The sequence below is a fragment of the Thalassophryne amazonica genome, chromosome 18, assembly GCF_902500255.1.
Source record: "Thalassophryne amazonica chromosome 18, fThaAma1.1, whole genome shotgun sequence".
NCBI classification, from domain to species: domain Eukaryota; kingdom Metazoa; phylum Chordata; class Actinopteri; order Batrachoidiformes; family Batrachoididae; genus Thalassophryne; species Thalassophryne amazonica.
In genome coordinates this window covers 38,386,957-38,402,129 of record NC_047120.1, presented here as the reverse complement: position 1 = coordinate 38,402,129, position 15,173 = coordinate 38,386,957, and the positions used below count along the sequence as shown (strand labels likewise).

The 15,173-nt window shown below is 46.6% G+C and overlaps 1 protein-coding gene and 1 long non-coding RNA gene across 3 annotated transcripts in view; one reads left to right on the top strand and one right to left on the bottom strand.

The window, feature by feature from the left end:
- Window positions 1-15,173, top strand: part of LOC117530221 (heparan sulfate glucosamine 3-O-sulfotransferase 3B1-like) — a 47,052-nt gene that overhangs the window by 17,490 nt on the left and 14,389 nt on the right. The gene's annotated exons all lie outside the window — the stretch shown is intronic.
- Window positions 8,575-15,173, bottom strand: part of LOC117530224 — a 10,408-nt gene continuing 3,809 nt past the window's right edge. The window contains exons 2-3 of the long non-coding RNA XR_004566241.1: window positions 13,695-13,697; window positions 8,575-8,713 (exon numbers count right to left, since the gene is read on the bottom strand). This is a non-coding gene — a long non-coding RNA (uncharacterized LOC117530224). The remainder of the gene's footprint in view (window positions 8,714-13,694; window positions 13,698-15,173) is intronic.

Here is a 15,173-nt window from a genome sequence, read left to right as displayed (position 1 = left end):
CAAAACGTCTGGCTCCTGCATGTGTTTAAATGGTACTTTGAAAATATTTGGTGAGTCATTGGAGGCGAGCTTGTCTGTTTTTATCAAAAGCCCTCTTCAGGCATGTAAATACCTCATGTTGTCATGAAAGTAACTACATTTTTAACTTGAGACTCTGCACCTCCCTTTGAAGTAATTTTCTTCAGTGAGCTGTTCAGACTTGGCATAACATTGCTAGAGTCTGAACGATCAAGGTGTCCACTGCTTCAAAATGGATCTTTGTGATTTAGCAAGGATTCTGTTTATTTATATAGCGTCCAATCACAACTTGTCGTGTTTGACACATGGATAAGGTCTAGACCTTACCTACCCCAGAAACAAGCACATTGACAACAACGATAAGGAAAAACTCCTTTTGATTTTTTGTTTTGTTTTTTGTTCTTAGGAAGAATCCTTAAGTAGACCAGACTTAGTGGGGTGATCATCTGCTATGGCCATATTACGATACAAAATAAATGGCGCAACACAACTGACAGAAATGTTGCTAAGCTGACACCTTTGTGATACCACAGTATCAGTGGATTTCAAGGCCTTTTTGGGGGTGGGAGATGAGTCCTTGTTCTGGGGTAGGTACGTCTGAGTGTCCCCGCAAAACTGTTGGGCAGGACTCAATGCTGATTGATCATTATCTCACAAGAAAGAAGACGATAATAACAACAAGAAGTGCCAAGCCAGACTAGCAAAATCAGAGCAGTAGAAGAACCGGAACAATAGATAAACCAACAAGGAAATACAAGGGCTTCTTCTCAATGAATGAGTTCCAGCGAGGATTCAAGTCCTTGAGGAGGGATGAGAAAATCTAGTTTGTGGCAGAAACTGTCACTGAATTATTATGTATGAGTAACTTCATGAGCCTGATGGGTTTTCACCACAATGGAGACACAGCAGCTGGGAAGGCCAGTTACAGGACTGTTCCCGTAAATGCTTGTGACATCTGGGAAGGAGGTCGAGTTCCGGCAGTGGAAATGGACCTAATGATTGTATTGATGCCAGATCAGTCAATGCGGCAAGAACGCTCCCACAGATCACTACAACCCCTCTCCAAATTGCCCCATCAAGTTGCAGTGTAGACCGTGCATATATGGATGGATGTTTCCAGCCAGTCACGCATGTGATAATTGTGAGTTCATCCTCACCTATTCAAAATCCTAAATTGGTTTCAATACAGATATTCATCAACTTTGATCCAGAGAGTCACGTTCAGTTACACTCCAGTGACTGACACTCACAAATATTAATAGATATGATTATTCCAAAGATGGGGTCCATCTGTATTGGTAGACATTCAGTGTAGGTGCTCCTGGGCACTTTATGTAGTTTATCTGATGGCTGTGTCATGCATTAGCTGACCTGAGCTGAGCCATACTGTGATCCCATGCACTTTATTTCTACTTTGACTCTACGGGATACCTAAGCTGACGATTTAAACTTTTACACCACTCAGAGGAGCAGTGATGCCGGTAACGCGTTACTTAGTAACGCGTTACTCTAATCTGACCACTTTTTTTAGTAACGAGTAATCTAACGCGTTAATCTTTCCAAATCAGTAATCAGATTAAAGTTACTTCTCCATGTCACTGTGCGTTACTATTATTTTTCATTGTGGGTCGATAGCAGCATTAAACTTGGTCTGTGGGCAGGAGGTCGGGGTTCGACTGAACTGCCCACTTTAAGCGAGCTGTGAGCTTTTCATCCGCGTTTTTTTGCAGCTGCTCGACTCGTCCTCACCTCTTAAAGCGCGGTGATCAGCACACCTGCACTGAGCTTTACAAAGACATTTTTATACTTTTTCCCCTCCTTTATTTAGAATTCTGAGCTGAGCCGCTCCGTATCTGCACGTTAAAAACAGCTGATCCTCGGCGACGCGTCAACAACTAAACTGTTTTCCACTCAAATGCACCTAAACTCTCTTTCTGAGGACCACATGATGTGAAAACGCAATAAAACTTTCTTACCTGTAAATCTGGTCCTGTTTTCTGCATAAATAAATGTTATCCATTCTTTGTGCTCAAACGCCAAAGCAGGGGCGAATCCAGATGGAATGGGGGCGTGGGGGAGGGATGTGCCCCCCTCACAACACCCCTAGATTAAAGGTCCAGTTTTGAAGCCGTTTTTTACTACAACTACTAATACTGCTTAAAATAATAATAATTTCGACAAATAAAATGTTTAGAGAATTTAAATGTTAGAAAAATGTTAGAATTTAATAGTTACATTTATAAACAATGTAGGTTTGAAATTGCAAGTTTTACTGTTACAGTGCTGTCAACAGTTAAATATGAGGTCAAGAAAGAGGTCTTTATTTTACTTTTTATAAAAAAGTATTTGTTTTCATTGAAGTCAAGAAAGGGTGACTATAAAGTGAGTTTTGGCAAAACAGGTATCATTGTCATGTTGACGTGGGTTGTTGTCGGCAGCTGGGGAAAGAAACTAAAAAAGTAACTAGTAATCTAACTTAGTTACTTTTACAATTGAGTAATCAGTAAAGTAACTAAGTTACTTTTTCAAGGAGTAATCAGTAATTGGATTACTTTTTCAAAGTAACTGTGGCAACACTGCAGAGGAGGGACCAAACCACGATGCTTCCACCCCTACCACACTTCCATGCCTTGCTCAAAAACGTAACTACATGTCATTCCCCACTTATACCTGTTACAGAGGAAAAAATTCATTAAATGAGACTCTTGATGAATTTGAGCCACAGTATACTGTAAACTGGACCGATTTAACACCTGGTTACAAACCGTAGGAACTGCTAGTACGACTTGACAACATGACACCATGTATTCAAATGTGAGGTAAACCGGCAGCATCAAGTGCATGTCTGAAAGAGTCGAGACTCCAGAGGTAGCAATGACATCTGTATGTTTAGGTCTTACACACACGGACATGATTTATTTATTTTTTTCCTCTTGGGTTTCTTTTTGTACCATCATGATGTCATCTACTGGGAACTTACAGCTTTTCAAATCAAAATCTTTGAAACAGTTTTTGCTATGAAATCTTCAGTTAATGTAGTCTGTTTGAAATGCTTTCTGTTCTGGAGTTGAGAAGCTGAAAATGTAGAACAGTTCCTATGGATATTGAATAAAGAAGTAGAACTTGGTTTCCTCATCAGCATGTAAGAAATGAAACGTCTTTGTACTGACGGTACTCATAGGTCCTTCACTGTGGTTCTTGTGAAGGCCTTGGTTAAGAGGCTGTTGGAAACAAAGGGTCACTCTCAGTTCACTGTCCCTTGTTTCCTCCATTGACATAGTCCTTCTTGCCACATGTGAAGTGGCAAGAAGGACTATGTTAATCTTTACCTCCCTGACTGAGGCCTTTCTCCCCTGAAAATACGTCAATCTTCAATTAACGTATTTTGATTAACTGCTTATGAGGATTGCTTGGACCCTATTTTGATACAGTGGTATCTGTTCGGACTCCATAGAAAATGTTTGAGCTTAGTGTCAATTTTTCATAACTACTAGACTGTCAGAGTAGTTTTTATTCAGATTATTTGCATCAGACCAACTGCAGAGAACAGGGTTAGGTACTGAATTTTTTTTTATTGAAGCATTGTGTGTAAAAATGACAAATTATAAAGTCTTTAAAAATGTAATGGGGTTTTTCAATCAGATACTTAAGCCAAAACAAGTTGTTCACAACAAGTGACAGTAACTCAATCTACCTATATTACATATATTGACAAGAATAGCATTAATTTAAAAAAACATTTTAATAGCATAAAAAAGTTGTTCAGGTGGGGTCCAAATGGATGCCAGGTGTACAGATTAGTAAGTTTCATAACGTGCACTGATGAGGGTTAAATGTGCAGGAAACCCAACACTTTGGATGCCTAAAAAAAAAAAAATGTTAAAAGTTCTCTGCACCATCACATAAACCCTGCAGTTCTGGACGTGATTGCCTGATTTGTCAGATTGTGTGTTCTGGGTTCTTTCAGACAGCTCAGCCTCTGAAGTACTGCTCAGTGTAACACACTGCGTTGGGTGGCGTTACCTCCCATAGGGGGACGCTACTCACTCCAGGGTCCTCGAGCCATAGAAACCACGCAGCTCCAGGTTAAATGCCCAAGGGTAAAGCCTCGCCTTCCCTTCAGCAGTCGATGCAAGGTGCCCTCTGATTCCTCTGTATTCAAATAAAGAAAAACTGTCATTTGAGAGTCAAATGATTCCAGCATCCAGTCATTTGCAACAATTGAAAACCTTTTGTATCAAGTAAAAAAATCGACAGGCGAACACTAAACAGCTCTTTCTCTTTTGTCTGTGAGCAAACTAGTCATTTTGTTGATGATGCTGTCACACAGACGGCTCAGTGGCAGCCAACTATCATCAAATCAAATGTGACAAGAGGGAGACAGACGCATCAGACGTAAATAACCCTTTTCCTGCCTGTGTTTATCTCCAGCGGGATGAGGGCTCTTTAAAACACGGGCCAAAGGGCCTCTGCTGGCCCCCTTTGATGTCGTCATATGACAAGGGCTTCTGCTTTGTGTCTTGTTGCTGTTCTTGGTATGTCTTTCAACTTCAAAATGTTCTTTGTCGATGAAGGTGAAGGTGAATATAATGTCAGCGCATGTATTATTTCACTACATGTAGCCAAAACAGTAGTTTTGCATTTAAGATGAACGTAGTTTAACTATAATGTAAAATAACAAAATATGAAATTTGCTTCATGTTTAACGTAAACTGGCTTGTTATGGCTCTTAAAATAGGTTAAAAAAATTACATTTTCAAATGATTTATTATATGCTGCTTCGCACGGGGTCGGTGATGTCTTAAAACAGCCCATCATATGGAGAAAACAAACCATTCCTTCAAGCACTGAGAGGCCGTTAGCCAAATCACTGTCAATAAAAGAAGTTTAATTTCCAACTGTATTGTGTCATGCTATCTTGGTGAGGGCTCATTACAGAAACTACACAAAATAAATGTTAGGGGAAACCTTTGTTTATGCTATGTGTTTCTGTGGGTGTTGGGGTGGGGGGGGGGATATTAGTCAATATATCAGCATATTGAATTTTAGAATCAAAATTGGTATTGGGTTTAAAAAAAAATCCTGCACCGTGGATCATATAATCATTTATGTTGGCATCTTGTAAAAGAAGTGAGAGTTCAGGGCACTGAGCAAGCAATGTTCTTCTGATTTAAGTACATATGCCATATGCCTTCATTACAACAACTATGCTCCAAATCTGACTGCGAGAGCGCATGGAGCAGCTGCAGCCGCTGAGATGCACTGTGTGATGAAATAGAAAAACTACCTGATTTCGGAATTCTGATAAATGCGACACACCACAATACAAGAGGCACCTATCGGCACGTTCTGGCTACATCTGAATGCAGTTTTTACTTCAAAATCTGAACAACAATACAGTTACGCGACAGAGCGCTTGTTGCACCACTAAAGAAAAGTTGCGCTTTTAATATGCATTTACTGTGCTGAAGTGCAATGTGGTCACACAGTTCGTCCCGCTGAACCCAGCATATATTTAAAAGGAAAATATGCATGCATAAGATGAGAATAGATGTTGTGTGCCATGTTTTCTGCAGTTATGAGCGCCAACAAATCAGTGCAACAAAGTTTTGCCATTAGTCCAAACCAGAGTCAGTTACGTACGAGCTGTTAAAGAATGTGTTGGAAGGGAATTCATTATGGGTTATTACAAATACATTGCTTTGAAAAGTACCAAGTAGTTGCACGGTGAGATAAAAGAAATCCAGTATAGAACAAAAATGGTGCATCAATAATTACATCGCAGCTCTCTGAATGGTAATTGATTTGTGAGGTGCCTACAAATTCCCATCCCTAGTGCACGTTGCCCACTGCTGTGCCTGACCTCCATCATGGCGGTGGTTAACTTTTGCTTGGATCCATCGTCTATGAGACAGTAGAGGCCTGTAGTGTCCTCTGTCCCCCAGGGGGACTGGGTGATGGTATGCAGGGCAAACACGGCACACGTTCCACTTAAGAGCCCTCCAACAGGCTTCTCTCACTTGAGGTTGAGTAGGATGGAGAAGTGCTCCACTCAGCCCTCGATAAGTCGCTCTCTGTACCCTGCCCCCCATTCCCGCCCCGATGCCGTGACCGCTGCCCTGCTCACCCCTCCGCTCAGGGACAATGGTTCACTTTCAAAGAAAAGGCGGAAAAAAGACGAGCCTGGTGTCACGGAACTGCCCGTTTGCTGACAGAATCTTCAAAAGCTGCACCTCATAAATCAAAAAAGGACCATAATAGCCATTGTTTCTCCGAGAGCTCCTCATCCCACTAACATTCCTCTCTTTCTCTCTTCATCCTTTAACTTCATTTGGCTTTTACTGAGAGGGTTGACGTTTGAGGTGGTGATTTGATAGTAAGGGGGAGCTACAGGCTTCGGACCACTTTCCTTTCTGTTTTGCTGTTCTGACATCCCCTTTTTAGATGCTCCTACAAAAACCACCACCATGCCCCCTCTCCAGAAGGATTCCCCGGGTTTGGATCTGCTGTGCCTCATTGGAACTCGGGGCTCCTGCTTATTTCTGTGCCGTATTGTCACATTGAAATCGGATTAAACACGAAGCTGTTTTCCTCTCCTGTGTTGGCTCTGGACTCTTTGTGTGTGTTAGCACAAGGAATGACAACAAGCTTGCAGGCAGTATCATCAAACTGTGAAAATCACAGGCGTTCAAGTCGAGCGTGTTCGGGGTGTATTCCTCAAAGACATTTGAGAGTGCAGCAGAGGAAAAAAAGGTTTTTTTTTTTAATTGGCACATGCTCATGTGGGTTTTATTTATGTCTCAGAAATGCCTTGTTGGTGGAAAGACCTGCTGCTAGGATTTTGCTCTAAACGGCATGTCATATCTGTTAATGAGCATTTGGAAAGGGCTTTGCATTTCATTCTCTTCCACTCACCCTTCTGATGTGTCAACAATCACGAAATTATCTTAATTAGATCATTGGCATCACAGTGGGTTTACACAGATCTGCCAAGGCCGGTTTTTGTTACGTCCCTGAAGTTACCCTGGGTGCTTTCTCCTTTTTTCACCTATATATATATATATAATGCATTTTGCTTCATAGTGGAGTAGAGCAGAGAAGGATTTTCTTTCACCAAAACAGATCAAATCCAGGCTTGCATCTCACATGTACCTTTGTAGCTAAACTTTCAGGTCTTCTTTTTAAGAAAATCCTTCTCTATACCACTTCATCATGAAGATGGATAACTGGTGATACAAAATGCAAAGCTTGCACTGTGCAGAATTTCTCCAATCACAGCCACATAAGCCTGTAACATCTGGGTTGTCTGGGTGTCTTGGTGGCTTTCCTCACTCTTCTACTTCTTGCACAGTCACTCAGTATTTGAGAACTGTCGACTCCATGCAGATTTACTATAGAGTACCATCAGAGAGCCTCGTCCACAACTACCACAAAAGACTCCAAGCTGTCATTGATGTTAAAGGGGGCAATACACAGTATTAAGAACAGGGGTATGTAAACTTTTGATCAGGTTCATTTGGGTAGTTTCTGTTGTCATTATGATTTGAAAAGAGTAAACACTGTTGTTTGCCAATAAATGGCTTCACCCAACCACTAACCATGAGTAAAAAAAAGTTTTTGTGTTATTGTTCACATTCTCTGAAAAATGGGCAAAAAAAAAAAAAAAAAAATCACGGTTCGGTATGTACCTCGGTTTTGAGGTCACGGTTCGGTTCATTTTTGGTACAGTATGGGAACAAAATGCAAAACCTAAATTTGCTTGTTCAAACCAAGAATTTATTGTAATATTATACAAACAGGACAATAAAATAATTGCAAAGTGCTGCCTGGTAATAAGTTAACTAAAATGTTCTCAAATAAACAACAAATGTATGAAATATTATAAAGAATAAATTCCTAGTAAACAACTTTTAACAAAAACTTTCCACAAGTAAAGCACAGCACAACGGTTCCAGCATGAAGCCCTGTTCAATTTTATTCAACATTTTTTTTTTGCCAGAAAAATTAACTTGTCCAAAACTGTCACACTCTATAAGGAATTTTTTTTTTTAAAGAGAATTAATGTTAAAGAATCCCTTTACTTTTGTACAACTTATTTTATTTTCTATCGCTTTCTATTAACTGTTTGTTTAGTGTTTCTTAATATCTTTTTAAATTTTTTTTTAATAAAAAGTGAGTAAATCCACCTTAAAAATATTTAGAACCACAAATAATCTTGATTCTTGGTTTGTTTATTTATTTTGCCATTAAAATTGGACATCACAAATAAAATAACTTCTCAAGGCCAGGGCTTCTCAAAGTCTGTGGACTATTTAATCACAGCGCAGCAAACGAGGTCAATAGGCTGAGCCAGTCCGAGTGAGGAGGATTGTAGATATCCCTCCGCTCAGTACTTTACAGGCTGCTGCAGAGGAGGAGGAGACTCGTAGCCCCTCGGTGACAACAGACTTTCACTTTCAGTCGCCAGACATCAGAAAAGTCTCCAGTAATGCCAGGAAAAGTAGCTAGATTTGTCTCTAGTAGTCTGTTGTCTCTAGTTTTGAGAAAATAAGTCATCAAGACGGTTTGGAAAGGCGCTAAGTTGGCAACACTGAATGTAAACACTTGCAACGTGAACTCACCCGTGCGCAGCCCTGTACTGAACCGAACGTCCCATACCGAAATGGTTCAATACAAATACATGTATCGTTTCACCCTATCTATCTGTCTATCTACAGTGAGGAAAACAAGTATTTGAACACCCTGCGATTTTGCAAGTTCTCCCACTTAGAAATCATGGAGGGGTCTGAAATTTTCATCTTAGGTGTATGTCCACTGTGAGAGACATAATCTAAAAAAAAAAATCTGGAAATCACAATGTATGATTTTTAATAATTTATTTGTATGTTACTGCTGCAAATAAGTATTTGATCCCCTACCAACCAGCAAGAATTCTGGCTCACACAAACCTGTTAATTTTTCTTTAAGAAGTCCTCTTATTCTGCACTCTTTACCTGTATTAATTGCACCTGTTTGAACTTGTTACCTGTATAAAAGACACCTGTTCACACACTCAATCAATCACACTCCAACCTGTCCACCAAAGCCAAGACCAAAGAGCTGTCTAAGGACACCAGCGACAAAACTGTAGACCTGCACAAGGCTGGGATGGACTACAGGACAACAGGCAAGCAGCTTGGTAGAAGACAACAACTGTTATGATTATTTATTAGAAAGTGGAAGAAATACAAGATGACTGTCAATCTCCCTCGGTCTGGGACTCCATGCAAGATCTCACTTTGTGGGGTAAGGATGATTCTGAGAAGGCTCAAAACTACACAGGAGGACCTGGTCAATGACCTGAAGAGAACTGGGACCACAGTCACAAAGGTTACATTAGTAACACATGATGCTGTCATGGTTTAAAATCCTGCAGGGCGCAAGGTCCCCCTGCTCAAGCCAGCACATGTCCAGGCCCATTTGAAGTTCACCAGTGACCATCTGGATGATCCAGAGGAGGTATGGGAGAAGGTCATGTGGTCAAATAAGACCATAATAGAGCTTCTTGGAATCAACTCCACTTACCATGTTACCATGTAGAGGATGAGAACAACCCCAAGAAAACCATTCCAACCATGAAGCATGGGGGTGGAAACATCATACTCTGGAGGTGCTCTTCTGCAAAGGGGACACGACAACTGCACAGTATTGAAGGGAGGATGGATGGGGTCATGTATTGTGAGATTTTGGCAAACAACCTCCTTCCCTCAGTAAGAACATTGAAGATGGGTCATGGCTGGGTCTTTCAGCATGACAATGACCTCAAACACACAGCCAGGGCAACTAAGGAGGGGCTCCATAAGAAGCATTTCAAGGTCCTGGAGTGGCCTGGCCAGTCTCCAGACCTGAACTCAATAGAAAATCTTTGGAGGGAGCTGAAACGCCAATCCTGAAAGATTTGGAGAAGATCTGTATGGAGGAGTGGACCAAAATCCCTGTTGCAGTGTGTGCAAACCTGGTGAAAAACTACAGGAAACATTTGACCTCTGTAATTGCAAACAAAGGCTACTGTACCAAATATTAACATTGATTTTCACAGGTGTTCAAATACTTATTTGCAGCAGTAACATACAAATAAATGATTAAAAAAAAAATCATACATTGTGATTTCCGGATTTTTCTTTTTAGATATGTCTCTCACAGTGGACATGCACCTAAGCTGAAAATTTCAGACCCCTCCATGATTTCTAAGTGGGAGAACGTGCAAAATCGCAGGGTGTGTTGGGAAAGTGTAGGAACACGGACCCACAACAGGGGGCGCAAATGAACGGACAATGGAGTAAGTCAAAATAACAACGCTTTACTGTTGTGAATGTGCACAACGAATACAACCAATCACAGCAATGGACAACAGTCAATTCACAAAAGTGTCGTGTGGGCAGGCTCGAAGATAGGAGACGCCTCTCCAAGGTAAGACCGGAACCACACGGCTTCCTCCGCCACAGGACCCCGGGAATACTGGAGCCGCCAAGTCCCGAACTCCCAGGTGGCCACTGCCTCCGCGTGTCGGACCTGGTACTGCTGGCGAGGAGCAAAGAACAGTTAGATGGGGGCGCGTATGCACCCAGGACTCCGAACAGCAGGAAAGGTACCTCCACCTCTCGTTGGAACAGTAATCCAAAAAGCTAGCTCAATCCAAAAGATGCACTCTATTTGCTTTGATACGTTACCTCTCTGGTAGAAACGATATCTCGGCAATGAGGTGGAGATGCCGTCCTGCTGATATACCTCCGTAGTGATTGGGATCAGCTGTCTCCGGTGATGGGTGACAGCTGTCATCCTGGCTGCTCCTGTAAGGCGGCAGCGCCCTCCGGTGCCTGGAGCCCGCACTCCAGGCAGGGCGCCCTCTAGTGGTGGTGGGCCAGCAGTACCTCCTCTTCAGCGGCCCACACAACAGGACCCCCCCCTCAACGGGCGCCTCCTGGCGCACGACCGGGTTTGTCAGGATGGCGACGGTAGAAGTCGGCCAGGAGGGCCGGGTCCAGGATGAAGCCCTTCTTCACCCAGGAGCGTTCTTCGGGGCCGTACCCCTCCCAGTCCACCAGATACTGAAAACCCCGGCCCATTCGTCGGACGTCGAGGAGCCGGCGCACGGTCCAAGCCGGCTCTCCGTCGATGATCCGGGCAGGAGGTGGCGCCGGACCCGGAGTGCAGAGGGGTGAGGTGTGATGGGGTTTAATCCTTGACACATGGAATACCGGGTGAATCCGCAGTGAGGCCGGAAGCCGGAGCCTCACTGCGGCGGGATTGATGACCTTGAGTATTTTGTAGGGGCCGATGTATCGTTCTTGCAGTTTCGGGGAGTCCACTTGAAGGGGAATGTCTTTGGTGGACAACCAGACCTCCTGCCCTGGACGATACGTGGGAGCCGGGGCCCGCTGCCGGTCTGCATGGTTCTTCGCCCTCGTCCGGGCCTTCAACAAAGCAGAACGGGCGGCACGCCACACCCGACGGCACTTCCGTAGGTGGGCCTGGACCGAGGGCACACCGACCTCCCCCTCAACCACCGGAAACAACGGGGGTTGATACCCCAAACACACCTCAAAGGGGGAGAGGCCGGTGGCGGACGACATTTGACTGTTGTGCGCGTACTCGATCCAGGCCAAGTGGGTACTCCAGGCCGTCGGGTGCGTGGCTGTCACACAGCGCAAGGTTTGCTCCATCTCCTGGTTTGCCCGTTCTGCTTGTCCGTTGGTCTGGGGGTGGTACCCGGACGAGAGACTGACCGTGGCCCCCAGTTCCCGGCAAAAGCTCCTCCAAACCTGCGAGGAGAACTGGGGACCGCGATCGGAGACGATGTCTGATGGTATCCCATGCAGACGGACGACGTGGTGGACTAGGAGGTCCGCTGTCTCCTGGGCCGTTGGGAGCTTCGGGAGGGCCACGAAGTGGGCCGCCTTGGAGAATCGGTCCACTATCGTGAGGACGACGGTGTTTCCCTGGGACGGCGGGAGACCCGTGACAAAATCCAGGCCGATGTGGGACCAGGGGCGATGAGGCACGGGCAGCGGCTGTAGCAAACCCGGTGTCTTACGGTGATCCGCCTTGCCCCTGGCACAGGTGGTACAGGCCTGGATGTAACCCCGGACGTCGGCCTCCAGGGACGCCCACCAGAAGCGCTGCCGGACGACTGCCACGGTTCTTCGCATCCCAGGGTGACAGGAGAGCTTAGAACCGTGACAGAAGTCCAGAACTGCAGCCCTGGCTTCTGGTGGGACGTAGAGTTTGTTCTTCGGTCCGGTTCCGGGGTCCGGGTCTCATGTCAGGGCCTCCCGGACGGTTTTCTCCACGTCCCAGGTGAGGGCGGCCACGATAGCGGACTCCGGGATGATGGGTTCCGGGGGATCCGACGACTCCGTTTTGACCTCATCTTCGTGTACCCGGGACAAGGCATCCGACCTTTGGTTTTTGGTCCCGGGACGGTAGGTGATCCGGAAGTCAAAACGGCCGAAGAACAGTGACCAGCGGGCTTGCCTGGGGTTCAGTCGCTTGGCGGTCCTGATATACTCCAGGTTCCGGTGGTCAGTGAAAACCGTGAATGGCACGGACGTTCCCTCCAACAGATGTCTCCACTCCTCAAGAGCCTCTTTCACCGCATGGAGCTCTCGATTGCCGACGTCATAGTTCCGTTCGGCTGGGGTCAACCTGCGGGAAAAATAGGCACACGGGTGAAGGACCTTATCGGTCTTCCCGCTCTGGGACAGCACGGCTCCTATCCCTGAGTCCGAGGCGTCCACTTCAACCACTAACTGGCGACTAGGATCGGGCTGCACCAGAATGGGTGCAGACGAGAAGCGCCGTTTCAACTCCTTAAACGCGGCATCGCACCGATCCGACCAGGTGAAGGGAACTTTTGGTGAGGTCAGGGCTGTCAGGGGGCTAACTACCTGACTGTAGCCCTTAATAAACCTCCTGTAGAAATTAGCAAAGCCTAGGAACTGTTGCAACTTCCTACGGCTTGTTGGTTGGGGCCAGTCTCTCACCGCCGCAACCTTGGCCGGATCAGGAGCGACGGAGTTGGAGGAGATGATGAACCCCAGGAAGGACAAAGAAGTGCGGTGGAACTCACACTTCTCGCCCTTCACAAACAGCCGGTTCTCTAACAACCGCTGCAGGACCTGACGTACATGCCGGACATGAGTCTCAGGATCCGGAGAAAAGATGAGTATATCGTCTAGATATACGAAGACGAACCGGTGCAGGAAGTCCCGCAATACGTCGTTAACCAAGGCTTGGAATGTCGCGGGGGCGTTTGTGAGGCCGAACGGCATGACCAGGTACTCAAAGTGACCTAAGGGGGTGTTGAATGCCGTCTTCCACTCGTCTCCCTTCCGGATCCGAACCAGATGATACGCGTTTCTAAGATCAAGCTTGGTAAAAATCTTGGCTCCATGCAGGGGCGTGAACACCGAATCCAACAGGGGTAACGGGTATCGGTTGCGAACCGTGATTTCGTTCAGCCCCTATAATCGATGCATGGACGAAGTCCGCCGTCTTTTTTACCCACGAAAAAGAAACCTGCGCCCATCGGGGAGGTGGAATTTCGGATCAACCCGGCAGCTAACGAGTCCCGGATGTAGGTCTCCATTGATTCGCGCTCAGGCCGTGAGAGGTTGTACAGTCTACTGGACGGGAACCCACTGCCTGGAACCAAATCGATGGCACAATCGTACGGACGGTGGGGGGGGAGTGTGAGCGCCAGATCCTTGCTGAACACGTCGACAAGGTCGTGGTACTCCACCGGCACCGTCCCCAGATTGGGCGGGACTCTGACCTCCTCCTTAGCTTGGGAGCCAGGAGGAACCGAGGAACCTAGACACACCCGATGGCAGGTCTCGCTCCACTGAACCACTACCCCGGACGGCCAATCAATCCGGGGATTGTGCTTCAACATCCAGGGAAAGCCTAAAACCACACGGGAAGTGGCCTGAGTCACAAAAAACTCGATCACCTCCGGTGGTTTCCTGACACCACCAGCGTTACAGGTGGTGTCTTATGTGTGATCGGAGGAAGCAGGGAGCCATCTAGTGCTCGAACCTGCACAGGCGAGGTAAGCGCCACCAGAGGGAGCCCTATCTCCCTGGCCCATCTGCAGTCCAACAGATTCCCCTCAGAGCCCGTGTCCACCAGTGCTGGGGCCTTCAGGGTTAAATCCTCATACAGGATCGTGACTGGGAGTCGTGTAGCAATGTGGGTGTGTCCCACGTGAATGTCTCGGCCCACCCCTAGCCCAGTCTCTAGGGGCGGGCGTTGGTGTTGTAACCGTTCGGGGCAGTCTCTCACATGGTGCTCTAGTGCACCACAAACAAAACAAGCTCCATGGGCCCGTCTCCTCTGTGCAGCTGGTGCCCTAAATGTTGCCCTACTCGTGTCCATAGCTTCGTCAGTAGGGGGAGCTGTGGCCCCACGGAGCGCAGGGGCCGTGGAGCGTGGGGAAGGCGGAGCGCGGTCGGAACCGGAAGGGAGAGGGACGGCGCGTGCCCGGCCACGCCCTTCGTCTCGTTCCCGCCGACGTTCTTTTAACCGGTTGTCCAACCGTATGACAAGATCGATAAGCCCGTCTAAATCCCGCGGTTCGTCCTTAGCCACCAGGTGCTCCTTGAGAACCAAAGACAGTCCGTTTACAAAGGCGGCGCGGAGGGCAGCGTTATTCCAGCCGGATCTCGCAGCCGCGATGCGGAAGTCGACGGCATAAACAGCTGCGCTCCGGCGCCCCTGTCTCATTGACAGTAGCACGGTTGAAGCAGTTTCTCCTCTATTAGGGTGATCGAACACGGTTCTGAGCCCCCTCACAAACCCATCGTATGTCAGAAGGAGCCGTGAATTCTGCTCCCAGAGCGCTGTAGCCCAAGCGCGTGCCTCACTGCGAAGCAGGTTTATGACATAAGCTACTTTACTAGCATCGGTCGCGTACATAACGGGACGCTGTGCGAAGACGAGCGAACACTGCATCAGAAAATCCGCGCACGTCTCCACACAGCCTCCGTACGGCTCTGGAGGGCTTATGTATGCTTCCGGGGAAGGAGGGAGAGGTCGTTGAACAACCAGTGGAACGTCAACGTTACGCACAGGATCTACGGGAGGGAGAGCCGCAGCGGCGCCCGGGGGGCGCGCTT